Source organism: Eumetopias jubatus, unplaced genomic scaffold, assembly GCF_037043125.1.
Source record: "Eumetopias jubatus isolate StellerSeaLion01/CBP00866 unplaced genomic scaffold, mEumJub1_p1.0 scaffold_14, whole genome shotgun sequence".
NCBI lineage: Eukaryota > Metazoa > Chordata > Mammalia > Carnivora > Otariidae > Eumetopias > Eumetopias jubatus.
The window spans coordinates 69,619,737-69,633,888 of record NW_028274820.1 but is presented as its reverse complement, the minus strand read 5'-3'; the positions used below and the strand labels follow the sequence as shown (position 1 = coordinate 69,633,888).

At 35.8% G+C, this 14,152-nt stretch overlaps 1 pseudogene; it reads right to left on the bottom strand.

Moving 5' to 3' along the window:
• The window catches only part of LOC114210607 (V-type proton ATPase subunit E 1-like), a 134,917-nt pseudogene extending 121,011 nt beyond the window's left edge, over window positions 1–13,906 (bottom strand).
• Window positions 13,907–14,152: the final 246 nt, after the last annotated feature.

The following is a 14,152-nucleotide window of genomic DNA, read 5'->3' as shown; positions in this document are numbered from 1 at the left end:
TTTTTTAAAGATTTTACTTATTTGACAGAGCACAAGCAGAGGGAGTAGCAGGCAGAGGGAGAGGGAGAAGCAGGCTCCCCAAGGAGCAGGGAGCCCGATGCAGGACTCGATCCCCAGACCCTGGGATCATGACCTGAGCCGAAGGCAGACGCTTAATGACTGAGCCACCCAGGCATGCTAACAGTTCCATTAATCTTAATGGAAAAAAATATGGTATATTTCATCCCAACTCAAGACACTCAAGCAATGTTCAAAGATAGAAAAATCAGAACACCTAAAAAACATGCAATATCATGATAGCTTATTATATTGACCAAAGGAGGAAAATAGCAGTTGGAGGTAGGGGGTAAAGGGTAAAAAGACATCATACTAAGAAAGGAAATACAAAAGGAAAGAGCCAAGTGACTGACTTTCAGACAGGTAAGCCTTTTGGGAGGTACATGGTTATTCTGCACTCAAACTCAAATTGCACTTGAAAATAGTTATACCACAGGAAAAAAAACTTGAAGCACAAAATAAAGACAAAATCTGAGAGCACTTCAAAATAAATGAAACTAGTGTGTGCTCACAACAGACTGACGTGTCAAAGAAGCATCTACTTCTTTATACCTCTCACTTCTAAGTACACAAAGCAAACATGCTAACACAGTGGTTGGAAAATGTTTTTGTAGAGTATTCTCTAACCAAAAGACAATGTTTTGAAAAAATATCTCTGCCTGAAACTGAAGTGTCAATATGTTGTTTAATGTAGATAACTTATTAAGTTGTAGAATGAAAAAGTACTATACTGAAACAAAGGAGGCACCTGAAAAGGCGTGTAACTTTTTAAGAGTCATTATGACTCTTAAATAATTGAAGAGTTGGCAATCAATACATCCATATACATAAAAGCTGAGTATTAGACCTAATCATTCCCATTTTCCACTGAGGCAAATAAGATTGTGCAAGGTTAATTAACCAAATCTTGGTCATAAAGGAAGTAAGATAAAGTCAGTACTTCATCCCACTCTGTTTCATGTCAAAGCCTGTGTTCTAAATAATTGTGCTATGCGTCTAGAATTTCCTTATGCCTATTGCCAGCATTTGAATGATACAAAGAATTACACAATTTTCTATTAAGAAGTATAAGTAAATGCTCAGTTTTGCAAGGGTCTTCTTTATGTACAGGTGAAGTCAGTTAGAGCTTATCTGGTGAGCAGATGAATACCAAAAAGATCTTTCTTACAATATTTTCACAGCTAATACACTCTGCTAATGACTGAAATTCTACCACTTGATGGTCTTCTAACTGGGTTTAGAAATTGTCCCCAATATAATGTACTCTAGGATAAAAACTGAAGGACATTTTTATCATACATAAATTTCACATAAGATTTAACTAACCAATACCTTTCCAAAGTAAGGCCATGGAAAGAATGCTGACACAAGCAAGTGATAAATTATTGAACACTACATCTGAAATTAATGACGTACTATATGTTGGCTAATTGAATTTAAATTAAAAGAAAAGCGGAAAAAAATAATACTGAAATATGACTCAGAAGACAGAAGACCTGGGTTTTAGTTATACTGTGGCCGCTTACTGATTGGCACTGCTTATGTCACTTGACCTTTCTGAACCTTCCTTATGTATGGAAGGTAACAAAGTCATTCTAACTACATTGTAGCATTGCTGCAGAAAATTCCATTTAATAATGCAAATTAATGTATTCTTAAACCTACTTGTCCCATCAACATGTAAGCTCTAGTTTTCTTTCTTCAGATGGAAAGGGAATAGATTCATATTCCATACATAAAAGCTTTATTTGAAATACGAAATAAGGAAAAGCAGGAAAGGGTCTCTGCTCAGGGAGGGGAGGGCAGAAATTGAAAGAGAGGTGCTAACAGGCAGGGAGAAGAAAAGCAAATTTCATCTAATTTACAATTTTGTTTCTAGATGGCCATGAGATTTAATGTACAAGAAAAGAGAAACAAAACTTACTAAATGAAAAATAAAATGCAAGTTCTTTTTCATATGTTGTCCAGAGCTGATTCTCTTGTTCTGCTTATTCTAGAAATATAGATTCCTTTAAAATAGAAATCATTCTTGCATATTTTTTACAAATAAAAATCATTTCTAAGATATACACTAGGTTGGTTCTAGAAAGAGAGAAGGGGAGAGGGAAGAAGGGAGGAAGGAGAGAGGGAGGGAAGGAAGGGAAAAGGGAGGAAGAGAGGGAAGAGAGAGATTTAAATATGAATGCTTTCAAAGAGGCAATTTCTTGTTCAGAGTCCCTGCTGTGGACTTTGGCTTTAAACTTCTGCTGTCATATTATTCCTCTTGTGTTATGGGATTTTTACTTGCCAACACTCATCCCGAATGCTGAGCCATTTAAAAATCATTCATTCATAGCTTCAGAAGCAAATAAGGTCTGAACATTTTCAGACAGATAAATTATGACTACCACCTTACCACAGTTGTCTCGGCTGGACTGCTCAATGAATTTAAATTAATCTCAGTTTTCACCCACTGCAGATATGACCCCTAGGCTTTTCTTCAATAAAAATCAGTTGCAGCAAAATAACTTTGCTTCATCAGTGAACAGTCATAAGTTGACCACTATGTAGCTGCTAGTTAATAAGCAGTGAATGGTCCTAAAGGTGCCCAGGGCACAAATTATGAAACACTGCAATGTCTTTCTTCTAGTTTTATTTCAACATAAACCTAAAGTTAATGTAAATCTTAAGAAGACCATGTAACATGGGGCACCTGGGTGGCTCAGTCAGTTAACTGTTCGACTCTTGGTATCAGCTCAGGTCATGATCTCAGAGTCCTGAGATCAAGCCCCAACTAGGCCTCCACACTCAGCATGGAGTCTTCTTGGGATATTCTCTCTCTCTCTCTCTAAAAATAAAGAAATAAATCTTTAAAAAGGGGCCATATAACTAACATATCACCGTGTTGTATTTACTATAGTTGATGCTTAAACTATTATTATATCAAATATATCCCTTAAAGTTAAGAAATGACAACTTTTTTTAAATTATGAGATGTTAAAATATCACCCAAACTCATGATTCCAGTGAGATATAGGAGAATATTCTAGTGATTATTGTATTTCCCATGTGTTATTTATTAATCAGCCATAATTTTAAATGTCTGCAAATATTTATACTTGTGAAATCTCCCACTACTTTTTTTTTTCTAATTTCAGTGAAAAAGCTTACATACCTAAACATAAAATAAGATTTACTCTTCCAATTTAGGCCACATGAATGATACTGAGAGAGAGAAACTGAGAGCACTCCCTATAGCTAATAAATCATACTGAAATTTTGATAAACTCCTACATAGTTTTTGTTCCTTTAGACAGGAAGAAGAGATATGTGAGTGAAAAAGAGATATTTTGTTGCCCAAAGGTATCAATTAAGATGTTGTATTAGTAATGAATATACGAAATAGTAATTGACTAAAAAGGCCACGGGTCTATTCCAAAAAGTGTCTTTACAAGATCCCCAAAGCTAAAGAATGCTAATGAAGGCCTGGATCCCAGGATATCCATTGTATTCATACTTAACCTTTCTTGTCTCACCAGCCAAAAAAACTACCAAAGCAAGCAGCAATTAAGAATACATGTGGGGCACCTAGGTGGCTCAGTCTTTGGGCGTCTGCCTTCTGTCTTCAGCTCGGGTCATGATCTCCGGGTGCTGGGATGGAGCCCCGCATCAGGCTCCCTGCTCAGCGGGAGGCCTGCTTCTCCCTCTCCCACTCCCCCTGCTTGTGTTCCCTCTCTCACTGTCTCTCTCTGTCAAATAAATAAATAAAATCTTAAAAAAAAAAAAAAGAATACATGTGCTGTGTTCCTTCTCTTAGCACTCAGACTTTACCTGCCTATTTTCAGGAGGGAGAAACAAAAACTCATTGATGGCACAGTGAGAAAATCAGAACCCCTTTGGAACATGTTACATAACTCAATATGAAATTTTGTTTCACACAAAACATTTCTGAAATTATGGACTTCAAAGGAAAAATCTGAGTTTGCAAATATAAAACTCATGTTTAATTGCCTTTCAATCATAGATACATGTATACATGTGTATTATGTGATACACAAACATGTATAGTACAAAAATGTTATGTTACATGGGTAATTCTTTTATGATCGTGATTTTTTTTTCCATTTTGATAGAATTCAAATTAACATACTTGATTACATAACATGTACAGATATTATGCCTAACACGATCAAGTACTACGTGACTTTTTTCCAAAAACAATGAAAAGAATGAAAGTTAACAGCTTTGCAAATATGCTTATCAGGTCTGAAGCTTGTTTAATATGTATTTTTCTGCTAAAATTTGGGCAATAGGTGGTTCTCATTTTTCAGTAAAAAACCTATACAAAATATATTTAATCTTATAAATGTCCCTGTGCTAAAATGGTACCTGGTATACTTCATTTTCCAGAAAGCATCATGTTTTAGCCAGGGAGAAATAGACACATGCATGGAAGGACCTATAAGGAAAAATGCCAGTTATGGGAAATTCAGCCCCTGTGGCAGTATCAGCCAGGGGAAATATTTCCAATACGTTTACATGAAGTCCTTTTGGCACTCTCAAGTGGTAACTTCCGTTTCTTCTTTTCCCTAGGATATCCTGAAAATATCCCTCAGAAGGGATTATTCACTATTAATATAATTTGTTTTCAGCTATGAATATTTAATTATAAATAATGAGCAGCATAGATGGCATGAAATGCCTCTTACTAGTGAACCAGAATACGAGTTTGGTCTGGTGTCTGACAAAGGTAGGTAGAATCAAGACCAAATCATCAATTAAATATTTGGTACGATGATTTAAATAAATGTCCAATGGAAGTTAAAACAAAAAGAACTGCTTCAGCCATAGAATTTAATTGGATATGTAGTTAGGGAAACTGAAACTCTAAAGAAGCTCTCACAGGATTACTATAAAGGTTTCCTTGTCAGCTGGCCAAGTAAAGCTCCTGGAAGGAGTAAAAGACCTATGTGGTGTGTTTGCACTGATAGCTGGAGGACCAAGGGATCCATCCAGGTTGACAAGGCATTGACAGTGTGTTGGTAAGGTATGGTGTGTGGCACCACAAGCAAAAGAAACACACGGTACCACACATCATTTGAAAAGGGCAATGAGAGATGATACTATATGTTATTTATGAATGTACATATATGTGGTAAATGTTTAAAAATATGAAATAGGAAGGACAAACCCCAAATTCTGAATAGCAATTACTCCTGGAGGGAAGAGAAAGGATATGAAAGAGGAATGGAGTTTCTTCACTATATTTACAATGTTTTACTTTAAAAAAAAAGGATCTCATGGAAGAATGGCAGAAGTGATCTGAGTGATGATGGGTAAAATAGCTCTCTGAATTACTGTGTATTTAAAATTTCTGAACAATAAATTAAAAATAGAGAAGTTTGGGTACCTAGGTAGCTCAGTTGGTTAAGTGGCCAACTCTTGATTTCGGCTCAGGCCATGATCTCAGGGTTGTGAGATCAAGACCCGAGTCACGCTCCCTGCTTAGTGGGAAGTCGGTATGAGATTCTGTCTCTCCCTCTCCCCCTCCCCACCCTCCCCTTCTCTAAAAATAAATAAATGAATGAATAACTAAATAAATAAAAATAGAGGTTTGATTAAGAAGGGGAACAAAGAAAGGAGATAAATTCTGGAGTTAGCAAGATACTAATTATTCTACCAAATTAATGCCATTCCTTGAAAACATTCCACATTTTCTACATCTCCTCTATGCCAATGTTTTTCTGAAATTCTGTTGTCCACCCACCACCATCTCTGCCAAAAAAAAGAATCCCACATTTCCTCAAAGCCAACTCAAACATTAATTTCCATATCGAGCCTTTCCTTAATTGCTAAAAAAAAAAAAAAAAAAAAAGCATTTTCTCTCTCAACACTCTATGTACTTCCTCTGACCCAGATTTAATGGCACTGATAAAATATTACTTTTATTTACTATAGCAATATGTATTCTTATCCCCAGCCAGAATGCAACACATGGTAAAAACCTGCATATGGAAAGTACCCCATGGATGTTTTCTGAACTGAAAACTTTGTTGTATTCCAGCACAGTTTTCTTCAATACTTCAGTTTTTCAGAACCAGTCTCTTTTTAAAAAAATTTAAATATATGTGTCATCTGTGAATATAAATTTATGAAAATAAAATATAATGCAATATAAGAATATGTCTGCTATGTGAAAAAAAAATGGAAGATACAACCAGGCACTGTAGTTACAAAGACGATCTCTTTTAATCTTCAAAACAATTACTAAGCATAAATATGTTTATTTCTCCATTTTATAACTAAGGAAACTGGGACTCACTGAGAGTAATTACCAAGTTTCCACAACTAGTTTGTGAAGTTTGAGCCCAGAGCCTCTGCTTTCTCTGTCTCTGTCTCCTGCCCCCCGCCCCGACACACACACACACACACACACACACATATCCTGCTGGACACCTCTTGGTCCCTTTAAAGAAAAATTAGAACTGATTTAAAAAAAAAAAAAAAAACTGTTGCTATATCTGATCAAATAACTGACTTCACTAAAGAGGGGGACTAAAATTATTTTACATCTATTTAGTGCTTTAACATTGTTTCAAATTTCTCCATGTCTATCATTTGATTCTCACAAGTTATTATTAAAATTATTTACATATAATACATATTAATGATTCTCCAACAAAGATCAAATACAAATCCTTCAAACATTGCACAGTAGTTTCTAATTAACACAGACCTGTGTCATTGTTTTGCCATAATCTATTTCATCCTCCTTTATTACATGTGTTTTACCTTTTGGACTGTTCTGTAGAGTTCACTGCATATTCATAAGGTTTATATATTTTTGTTACTGGACAGAGTCTGTATCTTCAAAGTACTGGTTCTTCATTCCTCACCCTTTCCTTTTCATGAAATCAAAGAAATTTTCCCAGAACTGTAATTTACACATTTTCTCCATGATCTCGGATAGTTGGCTTTAAAAGCCTTTAAAAGCCTTTTGAAGTAGCAAAGTCAGATACTAAATGTCATGGTGGCAATTCCTCTCTATATCCTTCATTTAGGCTAAGATTGTCCTCTCAACGCAAAACTTCTGTTACCTTCACTCACTGCTCAGAGTGGGAGGCAGCACACATGAAACCTTTGCTTTATTTTAGTGCCTTTAAAAGCACCTGCCTAGTAGGGATATTGTGAAAAGTAAAATGGCACATATAAAAAATATTAAAGTAAGGTTGGGCACACAGTAGGTGCTCAGTAAATAGTGACTCTTAATTTATTATTGTTGCCTTATAATTGTATTTTAATAACTTCATTTATAAAACTTATTTTCTTATTTATAAGCACAGTCATATTTTATATTTTTCTGGGTAATAACTTTTTGTCTTCTCACACTTTTCAATCATTCAGGATTAAATATCCTTATAATGTCTTTTTCATAGTTTGGCTTTTTGTTTTAAAATGTTACATTTAGAACACTTAACTCTTCTATTTCAGTAATAGCAGGAGGAACATGAACTTGAGCAATCACTGCCTTAAGTTTTCTGCCTTAATATTGAAAACCAAAACATTACACCTTAAAAACAACTCTATCAGTCAGACAAAGCTTGCTTTCTTCTTGTGAATTTATCTTCTAAACTGCAGTTACATTCCACAATACCTACAAGGCCCTGAGAGGATACCAGATGTCCTGGAACATGAGGATTAAATCAGATGTGGTACATGAAATGCTTAGGACCAAACCTGGAACATAGTACCTGCTCATCAAAAGTCAGTGCTTTGTTGTGGTATCATTACATCTGAGAAATGACATGGATGGAGACCTCAGTGCCTAGAGCCAGCAATACTTCCAGCACTTGGGTGGGAGTCTATAGAAGAGCTTTTTCCTTTGAGCTCCAAGAAGAGCCAAAAATATGTCCACAGTAAGTAGAAGAGAGGCAAAAGACAGAATAGCAAACAAGATGCCAACTGTAGATTCCCAGAATGATTTGGGAGGTAGTTAGCCTTACTGCAAAGGCCTGGATCCTCCACGTGATGCTCAGGGGCTCTGTCCAAAAAAAAAAAAAAAAAAAAAAAACTGAGTTCTGATAGTTATTGCTTTTATTCCTAGCCTCAGGATTTATTTTTCTTGAGGTAGCACAGTAAACATCCTGCTTCATTCTCTCCCTTGACAGTTTTGATTTGTCCTAATTTTAATAAAGAAGTGCATCTTTATTGCACTCTGCCCCTCCCCCAGTTCACACACACACTCGCTTATAAATATTTTTTAAAAAGAACTGCATCTTCTGTGTCAGTCCCTCATCTCTTTCCCCCAATGTTAGTAAGAGAAGTTCTAGAAAAATCTTTAATATCTGCCTGCAAATGCCAGTGACCCAGTTTCTAATACTTTCTATCATCATTATTAAATATCAACAGCATGCCTTGTTTAATAGACTTTGCTTTATTGTGCCAGAAATTGCATGTTTCTCCCATGTGCATTCGAAGGTCTTTTCCAACAGGCCTTATGATTTGAGGAGAGCTTTGCAGTGGGGCCAGAACCTCTAGGCCCCACATTGTCCTTCCACAGCTATCACCCATGGCTCAATCCCTGGGATGCACTATCTTTTATTAAACTGTCTAAGTCTTCACCCTTTGGTTAATACAGTCAGCTATCCTATTAAATCTCTGCCTTGGTCTCACAGAAAGAGAAAATATATATTCTTATTTTTGTATCTGCAAGAGCTCTATAAGGAGTTAAATTTTCCAAAATTTCTTTTTCATTGCCTTAACCTGGCTGTTTCTCCTTCAAGTTTCACATGATCTTATTTCAATCATACTAACTTGGATATGAGTTTGCCTTTTCTTACATCTCTGATCACTTTGCCCTGTCCTGTACAAAGATTTTTTTGGGTAGTTTACTTTTTTCAACTTGTTTCTGAGTATACACTTTTCATTAATTACTTCTGTAGCTGTAAATACCTATTTTACTATCTAAAACTTTTTGGCTTTATTTCTTCCCTTGAGACTTCATGGTTTGTCTTGCTATTCTAACCTCTTCAGAAGTGAGCAAAGAGAAACATGTATTTCATTTTTATTTATTTACGAATAATACATTTATAAGTTTATTGAATTATAGAAATGCCACCTATAAGATCTCTGCTTTAAAAATTTTGTTGATTTACTTTGTAACAAAGATGACATATATTCTTGTAAAATTTCCACAGACACATGAAAAAAGGTTTATATTCTTTCAGCAGGAAGCACATCTCTCTCCCTCTCAGTGTGTGTGTATACGTATAATCACACATGTGTGCGCGGGCACGCTGCCCACAATACTAATTCACAGGTGCCCTTTATATTCTTTTCCAAACCGCATGCCATTCTTGGGAGTTGGAAACATACCATAAGCCTTGTGCGTAAGAATCTGAGCTTAAGCAAACACATCTCTGGCTCATCTTAATATAACCAATTATCAAGTTTCTACCCTATATACCTCTCCTAAGATGATAGCACCTCTTATAGGAAAGAGAATGAATTATAAAGGGAATCTTAGTGACGCTGTTCTGGTCTCTGTTTCTAAGAAAGCGCACAATTTCTAAATGGACTAGTAAATGGGTCCCACAGGAAGATGACTTGGTCCAACACTAGGAAGGACTGGAGATTAGAGAACTATACTATAATGGAATTATGGAGTTTTAGTACTTGAAAATACCTTAAAGATCATCTGGTCTCTTGCTCGCTGTTCTTCTCTCTCTCTCTCACACACACACACATATTTTACCCCCTCCTCTAGACTGGAGGAATCATGTGATTTTTCTCAAGATGTTTTATCCAAAGTTCCACAGGCCACCAATATGTGTTTTACAGTGTACAAAATGAAAATGGTCATTTTCCCTAAATATAAGTTGTCCAATTTAGTCATCTGTTATACTTGGTAAAAAATATGTGACAAAATAGCACCATATGTGTTTAAACATAAGAAGGAATCCATCAAAATTAGGTCTGGCAAAAAGAAGTATAATATATAAGGGAGGTAAATCTATGCCATAAGAAAAAAATATTTTGTAAAAGTATTGTGGGCATTATTTGTAAGTGTAGAGGGAAAGAAGATGGATGATACTATCTAGTTGCTAATATTTGAAATTGAGGTATCTAAATGAGCCAAAGAAAATCTGTGTCTACTCACTTGAATTGCTAAAATGAAGTATCTCAGGGGATTTATAGAATTAGATTGACCTTTATACAAATCAGAGTATAATACATATGAGGAAGCTACATCAAACCCTACAACATTTCTTCTTTGGCTTTGCCAAAGAAATTAAGCCCATATTGTTTTTAAATAATGGATGTAAATACATGTAAGACCACAATATAATCTTAAAGAGAAAACATTCCTCAGCAAGATACATATATTAAAGTGAACTGGAATGCACAGAGAGAACCATCCTCTGAGTTAGTAAGATACAGCTGGTTCTTTTGGAAACAGAATGATGGCTGAAGACACCTGTGTATGTGTTTGGCATCAAACATCAGCCATTATTCTATCATATCTATTTGATCAGTGAGCAAGAAGTATCACAATTTTTAATGAAATTGACCAGATCAGTTCTTTATCAAAACTCTGATACAATATACTTGCTAACTTATAAATCACCTCTTCAATGCTGCTTTCACAGTACTGTATGGTTTACCATGCAGGTACTTTTAGTAAACTAATCTGGTAAGTTAAAAGTTGAATTTCAAAAAATGTGAAAACTATCTATAGCAGAATACAGACTTATTTGTAAAAGAAAACAGTCTTAAAGATGTTCACTTTTATGTTTCACAGGTAAAGGTTAAATCATGAAAACAGAATAGACTTCCATTTGTGATAAATACATTTTTAGATTTCTATGGACCCTTCAATATTAATGATATATTGTCAGCAAAAGACACAGATCAGTAATTGAAATAATAGTTTTTTTTTCTAGTATCAGAGACGGATTGTATGTCCTAAAAATTTTAAATTTAGCTGACAAAAAAAAAAGATTAACAACAAAAGAAACAAACCAACAAAAACCCTACATGTCATTCCTACATACCTTACAGAACACAACATTATTTTATCCCATAATCCATAAACTATACTGGTCTTTAAGACCATGGCTAATCTGAGATATAATTTTTTCTCACCCACCTGGGAAGAGTAGGCAGAGTAAAACTAAGACAAAATTCTAATGAAGATCAGTTGCAGAACCAGTGCCTCCAAGTGCCCATAAAGGATTCACATAAAAAAAAAAAAAAAAACAACCAAAAGAGTCTGGCTGCAAGCATGATTCTTTCACTATAGCATCAGGGGGTCATCCTATGAGCCAAGTGAAAGAATCTAACAAAGATTTAAAAACAGACACCTGGGAGGCTCATTCCTTAAGTGTTTGCCTTTGGCTCAGGTCATGATCCCAGGGTCCTGGGATTGAGCCCCGCATCGGGCTCCCTGCTCAGTGGGAAGCCTGCTTCTCCCTCTCCCACTCCCCTTGCTTGTGTTCCCTCTCTCGCTGTCTCTCTTTCTGTCAAATAAATAAATGAAATCGTTAAAAAAAAAAAAAAAGACAGACACCTGGGCAAAGGACATCACTAGAAATTTAAGAATAAGGAAATCCAAAAAGGCACATCAATACAATTGACCATGTTTAAATTCATTTGTAATTAAATAAGTATAAATAAAAAATAAAATATTGTTTCTTCTCTTCCAGATCAGCAAATATGAAAAGACTGAAAATACCTAGCATTAGAGACAGCATGAAGAATATCTATCCCACATAGTATCAGTAAGAAAATAAGGCACCTTTTATTCTGGAAATTCCATTACTAAAAATATATCTTAAGGAGGTACGTGAATAAGTATACAAAGAATTTTAAGCAAGTTCAGAGAAGCATTTTTAATATCATAAATTTGAAAACAATCTAAATTTCTATCAATTAAGAACTATCCTGAGTTATCTAAGCTGCACATTAAAGTGATCAAGAATATTGATGTTGATTTGAGTCTCTGAACTTACTGTTCCCCTTATAGGCCTGTGTCCCCTCCCCCCACATTCCTCAACACTCTCTCAGTTAAGCCAGGGCATGTGACTATTATGAATAATGAGTGTTGAGCAGAGGAGATGGGTGACATGTCTATGTTGAAGTATTTAAGAGCCAGTGTGTGAACATTCATCTCCCCTCTGCCCCTGACCTAGAAACTGTGTTTCTAAATAGCACATCTGCAAGGCAAATGTTGGCTGAAATATCGAGTCACTGACTGGGAGATAGCTACTGGAGCCACAACAGACTTTATGAGATCAAAAAAACAAACTTACGTGTGTTGTTGGGGAGATATGGCGACTTATTAATTACCATCATAGAGAATAGCCTACCCTGACTGACAAAAGCATTTCTAGCAAAAGTGGGATACCGTTGTAAAAAAAAAAAAAAAAAAAAAATATATATATATATATATATGGCACTGGCTTAGTCATCAAGTGGAAGGTAGTAAGAAAACTGTTTCCAGAGACCAGTGAAATATTATATTCATCTTATGTAGTACCAAAACATTTGATAAAATTGAAGACTTGATAACTTGAAAGAGACTCTATACCTAATGAACCTGTAGCCCTGGGCCAATGACTATGATGACTAAATGAACTTAATAGTGTGTGTTAATTGCTAATTGGTGGTGTTTGGCAATTATTACAAGAAAAGTGAGATCAAGATAGAATTAGTACCAAGGAGGATACTGGGAAGCAAGCCCTCAAAATGAAATCTTAGAACAATTATTTTTGTCCTTGGCCTTGAAAACAGAGCTGGGAACCTTGCTTATGGCCATAGGATGCTAGTAATCCACGGTGCTCTGTGGTATCATAATTAAATGATCACCTGTGACTGCGAGGATCTGCCAATTCAAGTGCTTTGAGATACTGAAGGGTCTGTTTGTTACATAATTATTTAAAAACATTGATGAGGGAGAGATACTTCTGCACTACAGAGTTTGCAGAAAGAAAATGACAAGTTTGCGTTTTGAACATTATGATTTTAAAGCAAAAAATAAAGGATTCCTAGAATATTAATGGACAATTGGCACTGCTTAACTTCCAGTGAGAAGGTAGTGCTAATTACTGTAATAGGACATAAGCAAGAAGTCATAACCTGAATGTTAAGAACGTGGGTTTTTTGGTTTTTAGTTTTTGACTAGTGTCTTACCATAGTGTCTTTAGAAATAAAATATATGAGCAGCTTACTAAATATTACTTGTTATAGTCTGAATGTCTGTGTCTCTCCAAAATTCACATGTTGAAATCCTAAAGCCCAATGTGATGCTATTAGAAGGTAGGGACTTTAGCTGAAACCCTCATGAATGACATTAATGCCCTTATAAAAAAGGCCCAAGAAAGCTCCCTCGCTCCTCCCACCATGTGAGGACACAATGAGAAGTCTACTGAAAAAGAGTCTTTACCAGAACCTAATTATCTGGCACCCTGATCTAAGATTTCCAGGCTCCACAACTGTGAGAAATAAGTTTCTTTTGTTTATAAACTACCCAGGTATTTTGTTAGACAACCCGACTAAGACATCACTTTATATAACAAGGAAAAAAATAGGTCTGGTGACCAAACAGACTTGCAAAACCACAACTGAAGTCATAGCTGCTTAGCCAGTACTTATAGATTCAAGAGTTCACGGACCCAAAGTGCTTGATTGGTGGGGAGGCTAGTTCCCCTGGAGGGATGACCCTGAATAACTGCCACACATACTGTAAATTTTTCTCCTACTCTTCCCAAAGGTACTTACCACCATTTTCTTTGGTGACTGATACGTGGGAAAGACGAGACAGCCAGGCCTTTAAAAATGTACTAAATGCAGGCTCAGAATTGGTATTCATTCTTGAAGACCCCCAAATGCCACAATAATCTGCAAGTCAAAATGAGCATATAGTGATAATTTGATAAATGGCATTTTCATTCAAGTCTGTATCACAGTGAACTCCGTGGGCCCAAGGACCCATCCTGTGATAATATTCCCATTTCCCAGATGCATAGTTTAAGTAGATCTACTTAACTGGCAGACACTGGCTCCCTACCTCATGGAATATGGGCTATTATTATGAAAGGCAGGATCAGGTGGACTC